The sequence below is a fragment of the Haliotis asinina genome, chromosome 1, assembly GCF_037392515.1.
Source record: "Haliotis asinina isolate JCU_RB_2024 chromosome 1, JCU_Hal_asi_v2, whole genome shotgun sequence".
Lineage (NCBI taxonomy): Eukaryota > Metazoa > Mollusca > Gastropoda > Lepetellida > Haliotidae > Haliotis > Haliotis asinina.
In genome coordinates this window covers 29896124-29919454 of record NC_090280.1, presented here as the reverse complement: position 1 = coordinate 29919454, position 23331 = coordinate 29896124, and the positions used below count along the sequence as shown (strand labels likewise).

The 23331-nt window shown below is 36.1% G+C and overlaps 1 protein-coding gene across 4 annotated transcripts in view; it reads left to right on the top strand.

Moving 5' to 3' along the window:
• LOC137290267 (interference hedgehog-like) overlaps window positions 1-23331 on the top strand; it is a 262516-nt gene that overhangs the window by 163427 nt on the left and 75758 nt on the right. The window contains exon 1 of one of the 4 annotated variants that reach the window (XM_067821082.1): window positions 19428-19521. The exons of the other annotated variants lie outside the window; for them this stretch is intronic. The gene's annotated coding sequence lies outside the window, so the exon portion shown is untranslated. Of the gene's footprint in view, window positions 1-19427; window positions 19522-23331 lie in introns of those variants that run through there. 4 annotated transcript variants of the gene reach the window in all.

The window sequence follows — 23331 nt, the reverse complement described above, 5'->3', positions numbered from 1 at the left end:
AACTCAACCTCTCCAGATCTGGCCGGTGATCCTGTTGACCACCATGGTGTCATGTGTTGACCAGCTCCTGGACTGATGAGACCTGTTGGTTTTGTATAGATTACTGCCAGCCTGACAGGCTGCCTCCTATTTCTGTCAACAGTCTGTTTATGATGCTTCACCTCCAGCATGTCCAACAGCTCAGGACAAGGATCACTACCAGATTGACATACAAGTGTCGATGTCAGGTTATAACAGATTATACATTTCCCAGGGATTAGAATCAATTACTCACTTAGGTTGTGTATGATCTCCGAAGTGTATGAACCAACAACATGCCTCTTAGGTTGGTCAAAGCATAGAAATATGTTGCTGTACAAGATATGTTTTAAATATATTGACCGATGTATCCTGTAAGGTTAATTGGATGCGTCTAGTGTCAGAAAGAGTTGTACACTCCCCAGGGTGTTGAGACTGATCATATGTTATACCTTTGAGATCGACATATGATTGAGGGAAAAAATACCAGCGCCTTGAGCATGTGCTAGTTGCCTGGATATGTGTACTGAATAAATATCCTATAATAATATGAGTTCTTTTGTCCCTGTTTTGGTCAGTCTGTAACTGACTGTTGTATATCAATGGTCAGAGAGAGTTCTAAGGCTAGTAGAGTATGATTTTACACTGTTTTAAGCCTATTCCCGCAATATCATGGCAGGGGACACCAGAAATGGACTTTTCACTTTGTACCCATGTCGGGAATTGAACCTGGGTTTATGCATGGCTTTAACCACCAGCCTACCTCACCGCAAGAGAAGACCTAGTCATTACTTTATGTGTTATTCTGACAAATATGTCTATGGTCGACTGTTATACAGTCTCGGAGATCAATTTCTTCTTTACATGTACATGATCAAGTTTTGACCAAGATATCATTAACGAAAGCTCTTCTCAGACGTCTCATGCCACGGCAAGTTCTTGCACCACCAGAGCTGGACACTTGTCTGTGTCAGTAAGTCAAATATTGAAGTCAGTGGGACTGATTTGTGTGACTTATACACTTCTGGGGCGGTGGGGTAGCCTAGAGGTTGAAGTGTTCGCTTGTCACGTTGAAGACTCCGGTTTGATTACCCACATGGATGCAATGTATGAAACCCTGCTGTGATATTGCTAGAATATTGCTAAAAGTGTCAGAAGACTCCACTCGCTCCCTCCCTCCCTCACTCCCTCACTCACTCACTCGAATCTAGAAAACGCTATAACCCTATGCTAATTTCGGACACTGGTAAATGGTGACAAGTGTTCTTGCCTTCTCTGCTGACCATTGACCACTGACAAATACTTATAATAAATGGCGTGTAATAAATGCCAAAAAGCACAGTTGTTAAAGGAACACTACTTCAAAACATATTTGAAAGTTACCAGGAGGATGTATCTCCCTGGTTTAATATATCTGTTGTATAAATTACCTCTGCTGTATAAGTGATATATCCATAGGATTAACCAAGTTACCGTGAAGTAGGATGGATTGCTTGTCACGTTGAAGACTCCGGTTTGATTACCCACATGGATGCAATGTATGAAACCCTGCTGTGATATTGCTAGAATATTGCTAAAAGTGTCAGAAGACTCCACTCGCTCCCTCCCTCCCTCACTCCCTCACTCACTCACTCGAATCTAGAAAACGCTATAACCCTATGCTAATTTCGGACACTGGTAAATGGTGACAAGTGTTCTTGCCTTCTCTGCTGACCATTGACCACTGACAAATACTTATAATAAATGGCGTGTAATAAATGCCAAAAAGCACAGTTGTTAAAGGAACACTACTTCAAAACATATTTGAAAGTTACCAGGAGGATGTATCTCCCCGGTTTAATATATCTGTTGTATAAATTACCTCTGCTGTATAAGTGATATATCCATAGGATTAACCAAGTTACCATGAAGTAGGATGGATTGTTTTTCACAAGCCACCATCCTATTCTGGTCATGTCCTGTGTTCAGTTAACACTTTGAATACTGTAGCTATTATTGGTAGAGTCTTCCAAGAACTAGTTTTAACGTTCCAAAAGAAATCACAAAATGTAGTATGTTCTATAATTCTAATTACAATCTTTCATATATAACTAGAGGGAAATTGTATTTCTGTATTGATATCCTAACTGGTTTGTATGTGCAAGTTGTATTTAGTACAATTAGCGCTGTGTACAAGTGATATTGTGAAGTTACCACTTAATATTAGTGGAGTCTGCCAAGAACTGGTTGAAACCTACCAAAAGATATGTTCACATGTGGTATGTTCTAAAATTCTGATTATAATCTTTGATACATAACCAGTGAAAAGTATATTTCTGTGTTTATAGCAGTATCTCTTCGATATGTACAAGTTGAATTAGGTACAATTAGTTTTTCAATGATATTGTTCAGATAATACTTATGCAAGGACCAAGGTGTATGGAATAAATAGTGTTCGTATCATTATTTAGAAATACAGCTGAATGCTACATTCACAAAAACTAGCATCAGTTTGTTCTGTCTGTTTATCTGTGACGAAGAAGTAAAAGGCGTATTGTCATAAACAACATTATACAGGTAATGTGTCTGGCATTAGGGGGAGACGTGTGAGGGATATATTACAAAGAAAACATGTCTCAATGAGCACTATATGTCACCGTGGAAACACTGACATGGGAAATAGATTTAATCTTTTGTATGCTTTTTGTCAGTGCTGTAGATGCTTAAAAAGAAAATGTTATGCTTGTCCATGGGTTTTTATTCATTTGGAAAAACTTTCTCATTGGAATGTAAATTACTGTCACGGCTTGTGTTACCATGACGATACACTGAATGATCAGAGATGTTTAGCAATACTGTGATTGCCATATTATCTTGTTTACTAAACCTCAAGTGTCACAGCTTTTTAACCCTTAACTCTAATTGAATTTTCTCTCACTTTGGACATGGAATTTCCTATCACTAGGAATTCTTCTTGAAGGAGAGGCCAAGAAACTAAATCTTACTGTGTTGTGTTTTTCATTCTTTGATAAGTGAGTATAATTGCACAGAATAAATATTTAGTGTTTTGTTAAAAATAAACTTGTTGTGACAATCTGAAAATAAATTTCTTTATAATTTCGATAAACTTTTGTTTGTGTAAATATTTCAAGAATAATATTTTTTCTGATTTTTAATGCATGAATGTAATGTATATGAGTACATTTCGTCTCTAACGTTATATTTATTTATAATCACTAGATGTAGCAGCTGTTAACAGTTGTTTAAGAAATACCCCAATTAAAATTTTAAGCGAGTATGTCTCACCCTTTAAAGATGCTATCAAGACAAGAGTGTCTGTGAAATGTGTTTTTCAAAAGGTGCTGTTGATACTGGTGGATTTTGTTCAAGGAATGCTTTCACACATAGTTGTTTAGCTGAAAGAAGGCGTGTAGATTACATGTGAATTACGTGAAACTGTCACCCTTAGCACTAACACTGGGCTACATAATATATTGAGGCAGCTAAGGCTGGTCCATTTCATTGTCTATATTGTGTTGATAGCTGCATATCGGAAACAACCAGTAGGTTCTGGATTTTGGACTGTTTGATGTTTTGGCTAGAATTTATTTGTGATTTTTTGAATAAATTATTGAATGTGGTTCTGTTACCTTCTGAATTTCGATTATTTAAATTTTTGAGTGGCATGTATTTTTATATATTTTGTTTTTCATAAATCATTGATTATGGTTCTGCGAAGAGGTTTTGAATTTCAAATTATTTTCTTTTTTGATTGGATTTATTTTTGATTTTTAAAATATCTTATTGAATGTGGATTTTTTTATAACGTTCTTAACTTATGAAATGTAGTTCATATGTTTTTCTGTTTCTAACACAGGAACTTAACACAATGAAATAACTTCAAGCTCTCTTTGATTAAACTTATATGTGAATTGTTGGTATGATTTGAAAATAATCATTATGTGAATTTGATTTGTAGATGTTTGAAAAATGTGTATCATGTAGGTTTCAAGTGAATATTTTGATTTTCTTTTGCTAACATGGTATATTATGAAGTCTACCAACTGTTGCTTCTATTTTATCACCTGACATTTTAATACCAAATATCAGAATATGAATGTTAATTTCATTCCTGATTACATTTTTCTTTATCAAGTTTACATAGTCATGCATCTTTGTGTTGTCAAAGTATGTTTGTAATTAAATGTATTCCTTTAACTGCTGTTTTATCAAACACAGGAACAATTGTAACCTTCATCCGTAAACCATCTGCCGTTAATAAAACAAGTAAAGCAATAATGCCATGTTGGATCTTTCAATTGAGAAAATGTAGAATTCAAATTGTCAATATTTACTGGGACAACAGTATAAATGCCGAACAACAAATGCTACTCAATGCTTAAATAGCTTATGAAAGAAAAGTATTGCATGTCAAATGTGGCACTTTTCTTGTAAGCTCCGTGTCAAAATCACACGAATCTTGCCAAATATTTGGTTAACTGTGTCTATAACACCAACAGCCAATGAAAGGCTTGGGTTTCACTTGAGTCTGCTGTTCTGATTGTCTCGTAACTTTTTTATCTCTATTGTGCGAAAGTCATGAACCGCAACATGCTTTATCCTTTGGTGTCTAAATGTTCGCAATGGGGCCTCGTTAGAGGCTCACCATAATGTCCTTGGGTATTTTGTCTTCTTATTCTGTCTGGTCAAGTGGCACTGCTGGCTATAGGGACACAGCGGTCCATTTTCAAATTCAACAGGTGTGCCTACCTACATCTGTGTGATGGACTGGAAATTAAATCAGCTGTATTTGTTATCACATTTTTATTTTGATGCTTTGAGCCACATTGTTGTTTGTTATGTATTTTAGAAATTATTTCTTAAATGTTTATAATATGTTGAAATTTGTCTCGTAAGTAAATGTATGACAATCAATATGCTCTCTGTGGATTACAATTGAATTTGGGTTGAGGTTTCTTAACTGAATTGCTTTATGATCGTTTATTAAAGCAGTTGTTTTAATTAATTGTTCCCACTTTGTTCATGGTATTAGATATTTAGTTTCATTCTTTCGAAAATTTAAAATACTGAAGTGTAAGGTTCACAAAAACAAATTATCAAAAAAAATGTAAGGTAACTTGGATTCATCACAAGTTTAACTCCACTAATGATTTATTATTTCACTCTTTTAAAAATTAAGTTAGTGTAAAACATTTCAGAAGGGGTAAAGAGCTACAGTTATTGTAAGAAGAAATAAAAATTTATTTTGCTTCATGTTTAAGAAAAAAGAATATGTTCACTCTTTCTGTCTCTTTCTCTTTCTATCTATGAGAAAAATAATATTATAACATATGACACACATTGTTTATCTTACAGAGAGAATCTGTGAGAAAAAGTGTACAATGGAGAACTGAATAAATAGAGGAAACCTTTTTTGCAATATGAAATATTATTAGAATATAATTAATTTACCTTCTTTGAAAATATTTCCCGATTTGAAGGAGCAATGTTCAGATTCACTTCATTTGAAGTCCTCCTTTCTTCGTTGGGATTGTCAGGTCATTCTCTCTGAGATCTGCAAACTGAATCCCGACTGGTGACAGTTCTATATGCCATTAACAAATGCCACATTGTACATTGTATATCAGGACATACTTTCAAACAACTAGTCACACATCTTTTGAATTTTTCGGCTACGGATCAGTGACCGGAGATGTTAGCCATTTCCCTCAAGTTGACAGACGTACTGTGAGGCTGTGTTATAGAATGTGAAGACATCCTTGATTTGTCTCGGTTGATTGGATGTAAATCGAGGGCTTGGGACACTGGTGAAATATGCTGACAACCTGAGAAAGATCTTAGAGCAAGGTATTTTCCAATATGGAAGAGAGAGGTCAGGCATAGGGGCTTTAACTAGTAATTTGGTCAAAGATGAATTTGACCTCAAAGATATTGATGGATGTTTCAGTTTATGTTGATAGTGGATATCATAACTATTTAATTTTCAAAGTTTGGGTTATTCTGACTTTCCATTCATATAGAAAACGCAAAAGTTGAGGTTCTCTGCATTGTGCATTAATAAACTTTAATAAAATATTTCTTCATACATCAGTAATGATAATATAGAATGTACCAGGTAATGTAAACGCGGTGGACATGAGGTCGGTGTCATTCAACTCAGCCAACCTACTGTATGCTGGTCTTTATTACAGATGAAATTGTTCATACAGGATTTAAAATACTCATGCAGAAACCCTGATGAGTGGCCGAAGTCTGGGCCCCTGATGGTCATTGTTGGACATTATATGTCCAGGACAGGAAATGTGTAGAGTGAGAAATGGAACCTCTGAGCATCCAGTACCAGACATTTGATCTGTGTCCCATCCATCTTCATATGGTCCAGCTGTATCTAATAAAAACGGTATGACATGCATCATGCTGTTCAGTACATGTTCAGGTGATAATGAGGTCAACCGACCCCTCACAGTCAGGACCAAGTCGACCCCATACAGTGACCAGCAGCTTCTTACAGTGTCCCCCAATACAACAACACAAGTCACCTGTGGGTTGCTGTGTTAACTGCTCTACCAAGAGATGTTATTCAGCTCCAGGTTTAAATTATTTCTTTGAAGGCAGGCATTGTTGGGCTGGAATCAGGTTTCAGGGCTTAGTTCCCGTGCTGTCCTGTCCATAGTGGGGGACTTCCCTGTTCAAAAAGCCAAACTTTGTGTCAGGGGTAGGTTATATGATCCTGTTGGTGCCCATTCCAAGTCAGCTGGAGATAGAGTCATTTCATTCGCTGACTAGTTCAGTGGCCAGTTGTCCCGTGTCAGTATATAGAAGCTAATCACAACCTTTGACATAAACCGAGGCAGACTTCCAAGTTGTTGTACATCCCATGAAGCAAACGGAAAAGCTTGTTGCAAGACAAAGAAGGCAAATTTTCTCATAAGTCGTCCCAAATATTTATATTCATGGGAGAAGGGCCCCCTCCTGTTATAATCTCATAGGCATTGTACAGTCTGGCGGGTGTGGAACTCCATGGTGCCTGACAAAAACATGGGCAGATTCTTATTCGTCCATTCATAGATTCTGGAAACGACATGGGATGATTTGAAAATGGGTTAGCTGAAGTTTAATGTTTAGTGCTGGAAGTTTGTACTTCAATACACCTCTCATTTGTGGACACTGTGCACATGTATAGGGGAACCCAGGTATAGAGTTTGTGATGATGAAATAATCCAGAAGACGTTTGGAATGATTTTTTCTGGGAACAAATGTATTTCAAATAACAGCCACTAATGTTCAACACACATGAATCCCGTGAAGATCCAGGTTAGAATTAATCTTCTGTAACCCGTGCTTGTAATAAGAGGCAACTGACAGGATCAGGAGGTCAGACTTGGTGACTTGGCTGTCAATTCATCATCTCATTGATCACTGGATTGTTTGATCAAAATAATATTATTTCCAGACCACCCCCATATAGCTGGGATATAATGGAGTGTAGCATAAAACTTAACTCAATATTTCAACATACATAATAGTCATTTTTACCCAATGTTTGGGAATTTGTTCATTTTATACTTTCTTTGCCGATGTTTTTTCTATGGCGTTTTGGTTGTTGTATTGCGAAAAGTAGTGTATCACTTTAGTAAATCTCTTACATGTCTTTAAAAGCCTGCATTTAATTTTATCTAAATAGTGTCTAAAAATTTTCTTTTTAGAATAGATAGGTGTGTATAATTTATGATTGAAAACAGTGTTGTTTGTAAGTGTATGAAATCAAGGAAGTGATTAAAGAGTCCTATACCCTTATCACAGTGTTAATACTCCATTACGGAGCCAGTTGATAACACTCCTAGTTTTCAAATATGTTTACTTTCCAAGGGACCTGTTGTTTATTACAGGTTAGAGTGGGTCAGACAGACAGTCACATATTTGTTTTTTGTTTAAAGCCATATTCAGTATTCTGACTATGTGACAGAGAGTCAAATATACAAATGTACAGCATTATTTTGGTGTTTGGTCTTGGAAGAAAGCATTCATCTGAACACTGATGGATTTTAGGCATTATAGAAATGCATTATTATTATAAATACTTGTTAACATCGTTAGGAGTGGTGTTAGCCTAGTGGTTAAAGCATTTGCTTGTCACTCTAAAGGCCTAGGTTTGATTTCGAAAACACTTGTACAACGTGTAAAGCTCATTTCTGAATTGTTTACTTGCTGTGATATTGCTGGAATGTTGTTAAAAACAGAGTAAAAAACGAAGTTCACTCACTCACTCACTCACTCACTCACTCACTCACTCGTCAACAGTGTGATTGTGATTGTTGGTCAGAAGCCATGATGGACAGTTTTGGAATCAATTGCCTTTATTTCCTGACATACTTGAGACTGATGCAAACATCAGCAAAGTAGAGCAAACAGTTGTGCATGTAGGCAAATGTTTGCCAGCAGCTTGGCTTAGAAAACTCAGGGATTCCTGAACATTTGGAAGATTTGTTATTAAAACAGTTTGGCTATTTGCAAATGTAAGTTCAACAAATCTACTCCAATAGGGCCATACAGCGTGGTTTTCTTGACACGGTAGATTTGGGTGTCAGTGGTAAGGTTTTAGGGAGAGGGCCATGTTGAATATACTTTCTGTTTGTATTAATTGAATTTCTCTGGCTGCCGTATTTAGTTAAGATTTCTTGTCAGTGAATAGATTAAGATTCTTTACACATGTCCTGGTTTCCTGTCCATAGATGTAACAGGGGTGGAGTGTTTGTTTTGTTTATTCGTAGTCATGTGGATGTTTTGTGATTGTTGAAAGAGTCTGAGTGTCAGACCTGAGGAAGAAGCAGATCCAGGAGCATTTGTGTTGGTTAAGAAGAAGAACAGGTTAGGTCTTGCTGTGACAGAGGGTGGCTTGGGGTTGTGGAGAGAGATTTGTCCCGTTTCAGATTGTCTAACATCCAGTCTCTGATAAGAAATATTTTACAGGAAAAGGGTTCATAGTTAATAATCATAAAACAGGATGAAAACCAGATGAAAAGGCTTCATTTTCAGTCTGAAACTGTGGTAATGTAGACTTGAGACATGGTCCATGCTTGCAAGGGCTTGTTGGATATATTTGTTTTATGGCCTGTGATTCTCTAAAGATCTTGGGTAGGACTGATCTTCAGTAACCCATGCTTGTCCCAGGAGACGACAAACAGGATCAGTGGTCAGGTTCACTGACTTGGTTGACCCACATGTCATCCTATTCCAGTTGCGTAGATTGATGCTCATGCTGTTGATCACTGGATGTGTTAGTGCAGACTGGTCATAATGACTATCTAGCCTCACCATGTTAACATCTCTGAAAGACTATTGACACACCTCATCAATGCTGTTATCTATCTTTCTACCAAACAAATTTCTAATCCTGCTTAGTTGAAAATCAAGGTAGTGGGGTGGCCTTGTGGTCAAACCGTTCATCTCATTGAAAGCTCGGGTTCAATTCCATGCATGAGTAAAATGTGTGAACCACTATAATTCTGGTTCCCCTGCCATCATATTACTTGAGTATTGCTAGTAGCTGAATAAATCCATATTCACCCACCCACTAGATTAAAATCATTCATTTAAATACTTTAACTTGTGAAATAATAATAACTATTTTTTTGTTTTAACATTTGGGACATATCAAGTGACAATGTTTGGTGTATATCAGTTGATATTGTTGTGAAGGGATTGTATTCCCCACACAACTGTTTCTGTGGGACATTGTCAGGGCTGGGAGCCACGTGTGGAGGCCAAGCGAAGGTCCCACCTAACATCATGGGCTAATTTTAATGCCATTGTTCACAGAAACACACACCTTTGTTTTAGTTAGGAATAAGCCTATGATGTTTAATATTTCTTGTAAAATGTTCGTAATTAATGTTTTTGTTGGCTGTGTCAAAAATGAAAAACACAACTGTTTCTGAGTTTGATTGAAGCTGCTAAAAGCACCATGTGTTCAAATGGATTTACACTTTTTCACTTATGGGGAATAATATATACTGTTCAATGCTTGTTAAGGATCCAAACTTTTGAAGGCAAAGACAAACTGGCAAGTTGTATTGGTAGCATAATGACAGTTTATTAATGTTGAGATCAGCTGTTACTCTTGTCGTTATACTTTCAAATAATTGATGTTATTACCATGTTTGTCTTCATTTAAGACACAGAGTGTGGTAGCCTAGTGGTTCAAATGTTTGCTCATCAGAACGAAGACTTAAAATGTCTCTCCTAGATGATATGAAATTTGAATATAATAATAAATGTCTGAAATGTTTATAATACAGAAATACTGATAAACAATCAAGTCATAAGATATGCAAACAGTTTTAAATATCCTCTGTACAAACTGGTGAAATGATGAAAGCCCATCGTCACTCGCAGGAAGTAGACTCGGTTTATTCCATTGTGTGTTTATATCCCACAGGAACATAAGTGTTTAATGCAGCGTGTTTGTGTATTTAAAACCAGAAGAGTTGTCTACCCCTTGTAAACATTATCAAGACGCAGGGCGCTGAACTAAGCGAGAAGATGAGGCATTCGTAATGTTTAAAGGGAATTATTTGTACATCACGAACGATACTTTTGTAGTGTTTCTGCTATGCGAGAGTGTTTGTTTTTGTTTGCCGCCTCAGTCTTCCAGATGCATCGGAAGTTGGCAGATTTGGCAGATGGTAGGTCATGTGACTGCATTGCAGGCTCGCAGAGCACGATGTAACTCGTATCATTTGATGGAGATCACATGATAGCTTGGCGAAGAATTTGAAAGGGAAAATATTTATTTTTAAGGCCTGAAAAACAACCTGAAGAAATTCTGTGAATCGAAAAACTTGAAGTGGCATAGTTGAGCAGACATTTTGATGGAAGGCTGACGTTTGATTGCAATTGATGCAATGTGCTGATGAGGGTAGTGGTAGTGGCTGTAATCAAAATGCATTCATTGGTCTTAATTACGTAATACATCAGAATTATACAACAAATATGAAATTAGTGTTATTTTATTTTGAATGAAAAATATAAAATCTTCCCACTTGGCATAAATTGTTAAAGTTAGCATTTGATATTTTACAGCTAATGGTTTCATTACATGCAAAATGTTATGAGATCAGGCATTAGAGAAAGGATATGTTTATATATAATAATGGGGAAACAGTAGAGACATTTTTGTAAAATCGTCAACAGTATCACTGGTGTGATTTCATTGAAATACATTTTACAAATCATGATGTCCTAAGAATTTATTCAACAATCATGAAGTAATATTTGTTTATTTGATCAATTATGATGTCATAAGTGTTTATTCAACAATCATGAAGTAATATTTGTTTATTTGATCAATTATGATGTCATAAGTGTTTATTCAACAATCATGAAGTAATATTTGTTTATCTGATCAATTATGATGTCGTAAGTGTTTATTCAATCATGAAGAAATACGTTTATTTGTCCAATCATGATTTCAGAAGTATTATTGAAGCAGTCCTGAAGAAATAACTGTTTATTTGACCAATCATTATGCCAGAAATATTTATTCAATCATGAAGCAGTATATGCTTATTTAACCAATCATTCGTATGTATTTGACCAAACGTGATGTCAAAAGTATTTATTCAATGATGAGGTGACATGTGTTTATTCAAGCAATCATGAAGTAGTATGTGTTTATTAGTCCAATCATGTGGTCATAAGTATTTATTCAATGACAAAGTGATATGTGTTTATTCAAGCAGTCATGAAGTAGTATGTGTTTATTAGTCCAATCATGTGGTCATAAGTATTTATTCAATGACAAAGTGATATGTGTTTATTCAAGCAGTCATGAAGTAGTATGTGTGTATTAGTCCAATCATGTGGTCATAAGTATTTATTCAATGACAAAGTGATATGTGTTTATTCAAGCAGTCATGAAGTAGTATGTGTTTATTAGTCCAATCATGTGGTCATAAGTATTTATTCAATGACAAAGTGATATGTGTTTATTCAAGCAGTCATGAAGTAGTATGTGTTTATTAGACCAATCATGTGGTCATAAGTATTTATTCAATGACAAAGTGATATGTGTTTATTCAAGCAGTCATGAAGTAGTATGTGTTTATTAGTCCAATCATGTGGTCATAAGTATTTATTCAATGACAAAGTGATATGTGTTTATTCAAGCAGTCATGAAGTAGTATGTGTTTATTAGTCCAATCATGTGGTCATAAGTATTTATTCAATGACAAAGTGATATGTGTTTATTCAAGCAGTCATGAAGTAGTATGTGTTTATTAGTCCAATCATGTGGTCATAAGTATTTATTCAATGACAAAGTGATATGTGTTTATTCAAGCAGTCATGAAGTAGTATGTGTTTATTAGACCACTGATGTTTTCATAAGTATTTATTCAATGACAAAGTGATATGTGTTTATTCAAGCAGTCATGAAGTAGTATGTGTTTATTAGTCCAATCATGTGGTCATAAGTATTTATTCAATGACAAAGTGATATGTGTTTATTCAAGCAGTCATGAAGTAGTATGTGTTTATTAGTCCAATCATGTGGTCATAAGTATTTATTCAATGACAAAGTGATATGTGTTTATTCAAGCAGTCATGAAGTAGTATGTGTTTATTAGTCCAATCATGTGGTCATAAGTATTTATTCAATGACAAAGTGATATGTGTTTATTCAAGCAGTCATGAAGTAGTATGTGTTTATTAGACCACTGATGTTTTCATAAGTATTTATTCAAGCAATCATAAAGTCAAACGTATTCTTTTGACAATTTGTTTTTACCACTACAACATCAGACATGGATGTTAATATTTTTTAACATCACTGCAGATGTTTGTCATCCATCGTCTGCTGTTGCAGATAATGTTGTCTCGGAAGCCAAAGAATATTGTTCAACGTGCTTCACGTTATGTTCAGAAGAATTAATCACACATTTGGGAGATACAGGATAGATATCATATCACGCTGATATTTGTTTATGCTGATCACATGACCTACAGCATCCAATGGGATATCTCCACTTGGGCCACAGTGTTATTTAGGCCAAATGTCAGTGGTTTGCTTGAATGTGAATTATCAGATGATACGTACGGTATTGGGCAACTTACCGATTGGACCAATGGATGCGAAAGTCACAAATGATATTTTTATGATCATATTATGTATATTATATCCATGAAGGACATGTTATCATGAATAATTTCATGTTATGACAATATCTGAGACGCACCTTACTTAATTCTCAATCCTCTCAAATATTACTTTCAAAGCCATACCACCTAAAAGGATTTACCTCCTGTTTACACATAGTAAACCAGAAAGTATAAAAATAATCAGCCATCATATTTAACTTCAAAAATGTTTGAGAAGATCTCTGGATTGACCTTGTTCATTATACACATTTGTTCTGGTATATGTATTGTAACGTTGACGTATCATAGATCTCATTTGTGTAGTATGTATTGTTGGCACTGTTTCTACATGGAATGGTTTGCACAATAAATATTTTGTACCTTATACATGGAATGTTAGTAATGAGAAAAATCCAAACTAATAAAAACTGGACTACTTCTTCTGAAAAGGTTTGATGCCTCTGCCTATGATGACAAAATAATGGGCATATGTTCATTCTTATTGAAATATCAACAATCAAATTTTGTCAACGGCACATTTTCATCTTCCAGACTATGTATGTCCAAAATATATGTTACCCCTTGTTTCAACTTCTTATAGATAACCCCATTCTTTCAAGTAGTCATTAATCATGCTGAAAATTAAAAACTGTTAAATCTGAAGCATATAGTGTAAAAAGTTTGAAACAGTGTACAAGCATGTCAATGGGTGTCGTAGTTGTGGAGGCCAAATCTACAGCTGACAGTTCCATGCAGCACAGTATTGTCAGCCAATGACAGCTTATCCTGGAGTGGAGAGAGCTTCTTATCTCCAACATCGAAGATTTATCTTTGACAGTGCAAATATATCTCTGATGCCAGTGAAATTGTTCAGCTTATATCTGCCCTCTTTCCACTCTAAACAAAGAGCACTTCTCGACAGCTCAATTCCTACACCATGAAATATGGACCGACACTGGTACCCAGAATGCAACATTCTGCTCTCGGGAGAATGAAGTTTTTCTTGAGAAAAAATGTTGATAATATTCCACTTGGAGGCCACCATCTCACCCTTGTTGCTTCATTTACTGGAATATGTTCCCAAAACATTTTAAGGCCTTCAGAAGCATTTGCAAGTTTCTGGGTGCAAGTTTTTGAATTGTGCCTGTCTTTTTAGATAAGGTTCAACTTTTGGATTCCCTTGTACAAACACACAAGCGACAGGCTGGTTCAAAGAATTCTACGTACTATGGGAATTTATGAACAATGTAAGAATTTTGCATTCTGTCAGGAAAAATTAGTGCTGTTTATAATCTACAAAAAAAATGTGTTAAAATGCCTAGTATTCAATGTCAGGTTTTGTCTTTTGTGGTTTTCTGTGATTTGGGGTTAAAATTATTATACTCCTCAAAATGAGGTTTGTTGGAGACATTTGTAAGTATCTGTGTTGTTGCTCAGTAAATTAAGAGTGAGTAAATTGGGTTTTATGCCACTTTTACCAATATTCCAGCAATGTCATGGTGGGGCCACCAGAAATGGGCTCCACACATTCTAGCCATTTAGGGAATCAAACCTGAGCTTCTGTGTGATGAGCTAACACTTCAACCATTAGGCTACGCCGCTGAGAAAAGTTCCATAGCACAACAGCACCTATGACCCTAATTACTATCAAAATGAATATTTCAGATTTCTGATAATTATTATGCCTTTCTTGGACACATTCTTTTTTGTATATCTTTGTTTTTCATTTTGATATTCTGTTTGGAGTTAGGAATAATAATAGTGAGGGGCTGAGATGGCCCCGTTGTGTGAGTCCCTGCTGTTTACCTAGCAGAATTATGTCCCTTAGGCTTGATTTGGGTTTGAAAATTTGTTTCCTTGATCATCTTTTTTATTTTGTGACCACATGGGAACATTGTGTGAAGTTCATTTCTGGTGTCCTCCTTCTTAGATATTGATGGAATATTGCTAAAAGCAATGTAAAAGACTCACTCACTCACTCACTCACTCACTGGTTTGCTAGTCCTGATTTAAAGATTTAACAATGGCATTAGGGATGGGTGTTTATAAGTGAGTTCAGACTGTTTGATTATTGGTATTAGCAGGCTCCTCACTTGCCATCTTAATCCTCCCAATTCTTGTCTCGGGGTGAGATAAACTATATTCTGATTATTCTCATTGAAACTGACACAGAGAGGTGGATTTAAATTCACTACCATGTCCAGAGTTTGACGCCATTTGCCTTAAGATTTCAAGTCTTTATATGAAGAGAGTTGGTTTATTTTCTTTGATGGTCTTGAGCGATTGTCAGAGAAGCTGTGCTATTGGTAGAAAGGAGAATCTATGTTTGTTGTTAATTATTTGAGAATTTGCACAGCAGCTTGTGCCTATATACTGATGGATTGGGGGCATTGTGTATGTGTGTATTTTCTAGCTTGAAGACAGATTGAAAGACCCTACGAGTGGGGTTCACGCATGTAGCGTGGAGTTGCGAATTATGCTGTATAAGAGAGCAGGTCCCTCAGCCTGCCCTTCGAGACCAGCCGCTATTGTTGCGAATGTTTGCCAGGACCAGCACAACAAATTTCGTTCTCGTCAGCCACCTATTCTGTCTGCTTTCGGTCTCTCCCTGATGTTGATGAATTGTAATACATCATACTACTACCCTAAGCAGCTAATCTCCCCTTCAAAGTTGTAGCCCTTCTTTTCAGCAGTTTGTACAAATGAATAAGGACTCAGAATACCATCTTGGCTGAACACCTCTCTTAAGTAATTCTTGTGCAGAGTAAACCTATTTCTCCACAATGTTTAGTTTGTTGTTACATAGGAAAGTCTTCAGTTTGTTCCTCGCGCAAAGGTGTGTACGAGAAAGAAAAAGCAATTCATCAACATCTTCCTCTCGGTTTTATTAAGCAGCTTAGATAGAGATGTAATATGATTTGACAAACACTACTTTGTTAGTCTTTCAACATTGAAAGTTGGGAATGTTTACATTGACCTCTATGTTGTAGCTTGTATTGTTAACAAGTTAGGGTGCTAATCCTCTGCATCAGAATGTGTCAGAGTTGGCCTGGGTATATCAGTGCATACATCACTTCACTCCTGTCAAGGAGAAGTGTTGGATACAACATTTTATCACTGATAGGAACAATTATTTGATAGGAAGAACATCAGACTCTTCAGTAATGTTTTATAAATTATTGACTTTTATAGATTATGATGTAATTTATGTTGAGAAAAAATTAAAACTGGTTTTCTTTTTGGATAGTTATGAAATGATCACATCATCCAGGGTCAAGGAAAAGTGTTGGATATGACAATTTATCGCTGAAAGTAACTATTTGTTAACCATAACATCAGACTCGTTGGACATATTTCATGAATATACTGACTTTTGTAGATGTGATGCAATATGTGTTTAGACATAATTAAAACAAGGTTCTTATGTTCACTGGTAATGAAATTAAAAATCAATTTACAAGATATCCTTATATCCAGGGTCTCAGAAGATGTGTTGAATATGACATTTTAGAGCAGACAGTAATAAGTATTTGATAACAATAACATCAGTATCTTTTGCAATATTTAGTAATTTATTGACTTTTATGGATTTATTTCTCATTATGATGCAGTAAATACAAAGAAATAATTCAAAACAAGGTCTTCACTTTGGACGGCAAGCAAATTAGTAGATGTCCATGATCAAGGAAATGTGCTGTCTCTAAACAACAATTTAGCATTGATGGTAACAACTGTTCAATAACATTCTTTTCTCTTCATGCTGAAAACGTGGGTTTGATTCCCACATGGGTAGAACACATTAAGCCAGTTTATTTCTTGTGTTCCCAACTGTGATATATTGCTGGAATATTGCTGAAAGCGGTGTTAAACCAAAGTCCCACACTTACTCATTAGCCTTTACATAGGATTCATTTGCAATATTTCATATGTAAAGAGTCTTATACATTTCTCAGCAAAATGTAGTATATGTGAAGAATATTTATAAAGGAGGTTTGTAAAGTGATTAAAGGGTTACAATTTGTCATCAGCAGCCCATGCTTGTCGCAAGAAGTGAATAAGGGATTGGGTGGCCAGGCTGTCTGACTTGGTTGACAAATGTCATTACATCACCTTTGCATAGATCAATGCACATGGTGTTGATCACTAGGCTGTCAGGTCCAGAACGATCACTGCCATGTAGCTGGAATATTGTTGAATGCGAAGTCAACCAGGACACAAATAAACAAAGAGTTCCTGACAGAAGGCCAGTTTCAATGCCCAATGCTGCTCATGAAGGTGTCTGCAGATAAAAGTTTTAAGAGTCTCTGATATAGAAAAAGTGTGCCGTCCTCATCTTAAGTGTGGAGGAAACACCCCACACACCCCCACCCCCAAATATTTTGTAAATAACACCTGCTCTTGTTGAGTTAAGTGTCTTCCTGTATGTTTGTTGGTTGTGGTGTACATTTCCCTGTTTTAAGATACAGATTTAAGATGTCAATTGAAAAAGAACAAGTGTTTCTTTCCACATTGTCAAGTCGTAAAAGATTGTATCTCACTCCAGCAGAAATGCTGGATAAATTGTAAATACTGTAATGACAAGTGTAAACAATGTATCAACTGAGTATCAAGCCGTCTTACTGCTCTCATCACAGAATGATGCTGTTTACATGTTTCTAGGTCGTATCATCCTCTCTAAGCATGGGCATATTAATTTCTTTTGATGGGCTTCCCAAAGAATTGCTCTTTCTCAGTGATATGAAGATGGTTTGCGCTAAGGGCTAAATGGCAGAGAGATGGGCCAACATGCACTTATTCTTCATTTTTTTCGTGTTTGCCAAGCTGAATGATTGGCAAATCATTCACCTTCTTTCCCACTGTATGTTATTTGAACAGGATGTAATTGCAGTGTAACGAGTTTAGAACTCCAGCTCCTGGCTGTGCTGTGGGAGAAGAGCCCCAATAACAAAATATATGTGCATATATAATGATCTAAAAAACATTTGGTGCTGCTTTTAAAGATACAGAACCATGAATTTTGGATTCCGGTCTTTTCAAGAGATGATGCGCTGAAACCAGCAAGCTCTTTGGACCAGCCATTCTGGCAGCTGTTTTATCGGTACAGTTATGACACAATATACCGATGTTACTAAACATGAACCAAGATGGGGGAAGAGAGGGGAAATTAGCTCGGAACATGGCAGCCTTTCTGGCGAAGTCATCATAGAGTTGCTTCTAGCCTCATTTTCAAGTGGCTTTTGCTATTTTGGAAACTGGCAAAACGTCTTCCAAAACAATCTTCGCTTTCAACTTAGCAACAAATATGTTGTTTGATGAATGGGCACGGAAAAAACATAGCTTATTGTTACCGGGCTTTTACTCAAAACCTTCGTCAGCTGGAGGTTCCTTGTTGCAGTATTTGAGAGAGAAGGTAGCTGAGAGTCATAAATAGTTGTAGTGTTAGGTGTTTAACTCCTTTATAATTATATAACAGATGAACTTTACATTGTTTCCTCCATAATCATTAATTGAAATTTTCATCAACTGGCTGCCTGAAAAATGTCTATTATGGTCAGTTTTGAAGTTCATTAAGATGTGTACCATGTTTACAAATGTGTCAGTTATTAGTTTCATACACTTTTGGATAGTCCTTCACTGAAGTACAATATAAATTTTATTAACACAAGTGTCCTTGGAGAGAGTTAGAGATGATCTGTCCTTGATATTAAACAACAGCTACCTATCGCTTCAGTTTAGTTGCAGACCCCATTCATTCAGTTTACAAAGGTGTCCTTTGTAGAGAGATTATTCCAGAATCTTTCTCAAACATTCAAGACACTAGCAATATAATAACCAATATTATTCCCAAAGATAGTACATGCATAAAACATTGTTCTAATGGCAGACACTGCTACTAGTCTGGTCTTTGGGGTTGTGTTTGGTATGCTGAGGTATGCTTTCTAGCGAGGGTCCAGAATCTTCTCTACACAGTTAAGTGACTGGCCTCATTACTTCAAAGAGACTATTGTTTATTTGGGAGATAAAAGAATTATCATCCTCAATCAACAAGACTGTGATAAGATTCTCCTTCAGACAGTGATAATTCACCATTTATCACCAGTGTCCATTGTCTGTGTTGGCCAATTAGATGCAGCCTGCTTCCTGCCTGGGGTATAAGCACTCATAAAGTAGTTTGTAGCTTGTCTTGTTGAGCTAATCACCCTTCATAGTTCAATGGTATGTCTTATATCAAAGAGACAGGGTATACCACTTGAGGAGGAGGGGGAGAAAGTAGGTGTCAATTTCAGTTGAAAGTGAGTGATTTACTTAAAGTATAAAGACCTGTAGATTGTGATGGAAAATAAGTTTTCAATATAGCCAGAGTTGGTAAGTTAACTTTTATTTATTGCCTCAATAACCGATTTGTCTTATCAGGTATTTTAGAAAGTGAGGAAAGAGAAACGAAGTTAGATTTGTATTTTTAGATATTAAGACACATTGTTTACAAGAGTAGGTAGAGACACTGACTGATAACTTCTGGTCTTGTAGAGAATGGCTTGGAACTTGAACAAAGGGTGCCTTCTGTAACTGTAATGTTTTTAATCAATTCAATAAACCATTACAGCTGACTTTGGAATACTTCTGAAGCCTGTGGGACCAGGTTAGAACTTGTCTTCAGCAACCCATGCCTGTCATAAGAGGCAACTGAAAGGATCGATGGTCAGGCACGCTGACTTAGTTCACACATGTCATCGTATCCCAATTGCGTAAATGGAATGGATAGAATATTGTTGAACAACAAGAAAAAAGGCACAGACCATCTGATTCAGCACAGAATCATCACTAAAAGAAAGAAGAAATAAAAATTTCTTACTCATAGATATATATTTTTTTTATTTGCTTGCCTACTTTTTAATATCACTCAACTAGTTTGAAATAGACTGGACACAGCAGTATTGTCTCAAATGTACATGAAGTTTCTGTCAAGAACTTACAGTTATTGGAATGGTATTCAAGAAATATTTCTGAACCCTATGCTTGCTCTGGTTAAATAAGTATTTGAAAAATAAGCTGTTTGTTTAACTAAATTAAACACAAACTCTTTTCTTCTCTTCCTCGTGGACACAATTGTTAGTCAAGAAATTAAAACAAAAACTTTATAGCAAATATTTACTTTAAATTTATCAGTATTTACATCTCTTTAAAACAGTGCTGTTTTCACAAATAATTCACAATGTTTGAAGGAGAAAGAGTTATTTCTTTTTCACTTGAAAATATTTGAGACTTTTCCTGCTTTGATTAAAGCTGAGAAAGATCAAATGTTTATGTTTTTGCCAAATTTAACTTCAAAATGAGCAGCCATCAGCGTCTTGTTTGATGTGCCGTTTGAAAAAGTTGTGGATTGACTTGCAGGCAGTGTCCAACTCACAACCCTTGTATTTAGAGTATACGTTTCAATGTTGAATCTTAAGTCATTGAGTGAAGTGTTCCGCTCATTCCAGGAAGGAACACTGTAAATTTGCTATTCCTGGGTGAAGTGCGTTCATGTTTTTTGGGGCATCTGGTTTTGAAACTTATCACAAACACAAGGCTGATATTGTAGTGTGTCGCATTTAAGGAAACGACAAACTGGGCATGTTTAATAGGTTTGAAACGCAATGTAATTAAACTCTAACCCATCGGAATCATTTAAATGAAAGTTTTGAAATCGGAGTAAACTTATAAGTGCAGCCATTTGTTTGAAATGGAGACCACCATTTTTTACATCCTTTGATTAGGTCTTCTCTAATGGATAAATGAAATATATGAATGTGTTTTGGGGTTAATGATTTTGTTATCACGATTCTTCAGATGGAATAACTTAATGTGAAATCTTTTGGTGAATAGAGTTTACTTGGAAAATATGTTTTTAGGTAAATGAATCATGAGAAGAATATATGTTGTTGATGAATTTAAATGAAGTATCGCCATGATCATTAATATGTTAAAGATGCTTCTGGTTTGATTTTGTATAATCATTCCAACAGATGGAAAGTTAAGGTATGTGAATGTTTGCATTGAAATGGAAAGTATTGTTTCTAACTTCTTGTACTTCAGTGGAAAATGCAGTGTGTGAATTCATATATTGTAAAATGGTTGAAAAGGGTACTTGTGAATTTTTATGATTTAGGGAAAAAATGATTTGTTTTATTAACATTTTGTGTGAATGTGAAATTAAGTGGGAAATAATATGTCCTGAAATACTTTTGTAGTATTATATTTTTTCATCACGTTTTATTTTTTGCCAAAATGGTAATGTGGTGGTCACATCTATTGAGATTTACATTATCTTGTCACCGCTCTTGTAGTTGACAATCTGGGTGTTATCAATTAGCTCAGAGGTAGAGAGATCTGTTTGTCCACAACCCTTCAGTGTTATTGTGCTCATTTCCTCACGCCATCTACAATCTGGCTGTGTTACACTTGAACGCAATGTTCTCCAGTTACTAGTAGAAGACTAGACTATCAAACTTACCCTGTCCATTTTGAGTGAAGATTTGGGTATCAGCTCCTCAGTAGAAATGCACAAAATATTTGTCAACATAAGGAGTTAGTAGAGTAGCCTAGTGGTTAAAGCATTCGCTTGTCAAGCCAAAGACCAAGATTCAAATTCCCACATGGATTTAATGTGTGAAGCCCATTTCTGGTGTCCCCAACTGTGATGTTGCTGGAATATTGAGCGGTGCAGAACCATACTTACTCCCCCATCATCAGAGAAATTATGACATGCAAATTTATACTGACATTAACATTGTGATCTCCTAAGTTACCTTACCCAAGCTCAGGGCAGAAATCCTTCAACCTGCTCACCCTTTCTTGTATTGTTATACGTGCCACATAAAACGTGAAACGTGAAAAAAGCGTTGTTTTTTTTGTCAAAACCCAGTTTAAAACAAACCAAGAGGTGTATCTTGCTCCCAATGAAATACAAGATCAGCTGCTTTGTTGAAGGTCTGCAAGAGTGTGGCTCGCTCTCTCTACAGCTTAGCAACTTTGCCTCCTGCTTGTCAGAGTAGGTAAAAGATCTCTACCCTGTTGTTAGTGACTGGCTTGCTGACATTTGATTGGCTAAGACAGCTGCCAGTTTTGCTTGGACTTGGCCCATTATTTTCATCACATAGTCAGCCAGTCAAGCATACGACTTCTTCTCCTTGTAGCGGGCTAACTTCCTGACTATTTCCCATATGTTTTTCTCCAACACCACATGGGGATAGTTTTATTTTGACAAGCCCCCCAAAAAATACCTAGTAGGCCACTCGATATCTTGTAGCAAATTTGAGCTCTCTGTGCTCATTTTCCCTCTGGGTTGCTTTAGGAGATGCCAGTAATCTCCCTTGACAATGTGGCCGCCAAGAAGAGCTGGTCATGATCTGGTTAATGTGTTTATGTGAATCTTTCTGTTGTCTTTTATATCAGAAGTTCTCTTGGCAGTATAAACAGGTTTTTTCAAGATATGGAATGTGTTAAATTAAGTGTTGATTGTTATCATGTTTGGTATATGTGCCAGACTTGATTTTTCCTCTTGTGGGAGGTATTTTTGTTTTGAATTTGGAAAGTGTAATCAGTAAGCAATGTTAGCATCTTCATGTTTACACGAATGAAAGTTGTAATTCAGTTACAAACATCCGACCATAGATATTGTTTTGACTAAGATAATAATACGTTTTGATTGGCTGTACCATACATTTAATTTGAAATCATTTCAAAAATTTATTGACAGAAATATTACTAGATCATCTTTCTATGAGAAATTGAATAGACCTCACTATGTGTCTTTTGCTGTCGAGAATCATGTTTCTGTTACTTACGGGAGTTGCCGCCCTTCTTTGTGGGTTTCAACCCAGGATTCACCTAGTTGTCAGTTGGGACTTAACAGGGCCTAATATCTAAGAAGAGGGACAATGGCTTGCTGACATCGTTAGGTTTGGTCTCGCTGTGTTTGTCTGGCTCAGTAAAACTTTCTACCTGGTCTGAATTAGGCTGCAAATCATTGATGTGGTTCTCATTAGTACAGCCAGTACCGGTTAGCCACAACACAATATTTTGCACATTTTTGGCGCCATGGTTACGAGCACAGTGAAAGTAGAACACAACAAAGTGGTGCTCAATCCAAACATTATTTCACGTAACGTTTCTAATAAATTGGTTCCACAAGTA